Source organism: Chinchilla lanigera, unplaced genomic scaffold (assembly GCF_000276665.1).
Source record: "Chinchilla lanigera isolate Chin_1 unplaced genomic scaffold, ChiLan1.0 scaffold00064, whole genome shotgun sequence".
NCBI lineage: Eukaryota > Metazoa > Chordata > Mammalia > Rodentia > Chinchillidae > Chinchilla > Chinchilla lanigera.
In genome coordinates this window covers 10761676-10763498 of record NW_004955465.1, presented here as the reverse complement: position 1 = coordinate 10763498, position 1823 = coordinate 10761676, and positions in this window count along the sequence as shown.

Here is a 1823-nt window from a genome sequence, read left to right as displayed (position 1 = left end):
TCAGGAGATAACAGACAGTGATGTGTTCTAGCTTGTGTTCTGAATACCAAACAAAACTGTCACATCAAAATGTGTCAGGTACCAAGTTCAATGAGTTGCAAAGCTGTCAAGTACCAGGGTATGACTGTCACACAGGCCTTTCAAGATGTCCGTTTCCAAAATCATGCTTGCTGTCACCACGAGAGCTCTGCCGCCAGCAGGGGCCACTGCCTCATCTGTGAATCAGAAGGACAAGCCCATCAGGCTCCATGGAGGGACTGTGGTATAGTTGTTAACGCTTTGTGTAATCCTTACCTGCACACCAATGGTAAAACTTTTCAGAGTTTTGCTACTTGGCAAACTTGCAAAACTTAAATAAGCTTGAAACCTAGGTACTTCTGTGGGATTAAAATAAAAGTCTTTCTGTTGATCTGGAGCTCAAATTCTAGAAATTAAACAGCAAGGATTTGGTCAACAGCGAGACTAATGTCTGCACTTTATCTAACTTTCATTCTGGGCTAGATTCTGCGCACTTTTTCCATCTCAGCCAGAGGGAATCGAGGGAAAAAAGCCTAGCTTTACAATTTATCTAAGCAGAATATAACTGAGCTGACAAATGTGCAAAATACAAAAATTAAAACAACCCCTGCACACACACACACACAATGCCTTTAGGAGTCACAATTAGTGCTGTGTAGGTGATCTGGTCTGCTCCTCCATGTTGACCATTGATGGCATGGTGTTCACCAGATAATGCTGGCGACCATAGGATGTGCTTCTCCCTGGGGGTACGGGGAGCATGTGCTGAGTAGCTTCGCCAGACTTTTTATTGCCACAGCCCAGCTGTGTGCTGCCAGTGCTGGAGCCAACAAAGATGTCTGAGAAATGTGCAAAAGTGTGTTCTTGTTGACTGCTTGCCACAGGGTTTGTGTAAGGGAGGAGAACAAGATGGTTTCTTGCTGGAATTCAGTCTCCAAATTCGTGGAAAGTGGGGGAGTAATTTCTGGTGCTCCTTTTTGACTCTGCCAAGGTTAAATGTAGTTGCTGGTCATTCTCTACCTGCAACTCAAGTATGCCGTGATGTACTGATCAACAAGAGACCACAGCTGTAACAGTGGTCCCATAAGATTGTATTGCTTAGTGACATGGTAGGTGTTTGTGCAAGTATTCTATGATGTTCACACAGGGGCAAAATTACCTAGTGGTGCAGTTCTCAAAGCATGCACTGTCGTTAAACAACACAGGACCGTATGTCCTTGATCCTAAGCACCTAGGAAGACCTGGTTCTTCATAATTAAATATCAATTAATAGAAGTTAGCAGGGCATAACATCCTACTGTGATAAATAATTTTAAATAAATATAATTACATAATTATGGAATATGTATGAATATAATTACATAATTATAAATTCTACATTAACATAATACATTATATTATACATATAGGATACAGAATATACGCATAATACACATCATTACACAGCTTCTGCTACTGTTACTTCTCAATTTTCAAAAAAGCAATGTAATGCAAAGATATAATATTCTATTATACAATATGTCACCATGTCAAACATATTATATATCATAATATTCACATATATATCATGACACATACTGCATAATTTTTATATAAATACAGAATTACATATTGAAATTATTATATATTGTCTGTAATATAGAATATATATGGTAGGATTACTATTACACATTGTACATGCTAATTGTTATAAATACATGATACAAAATCTGTCTTTATATAACAATTGTGCATGCCATACCGTGACGTGTGCACGGTGTGCACTGTCATGTAAAATATAGTATAAGGAGATGGGCCTGGCTGCA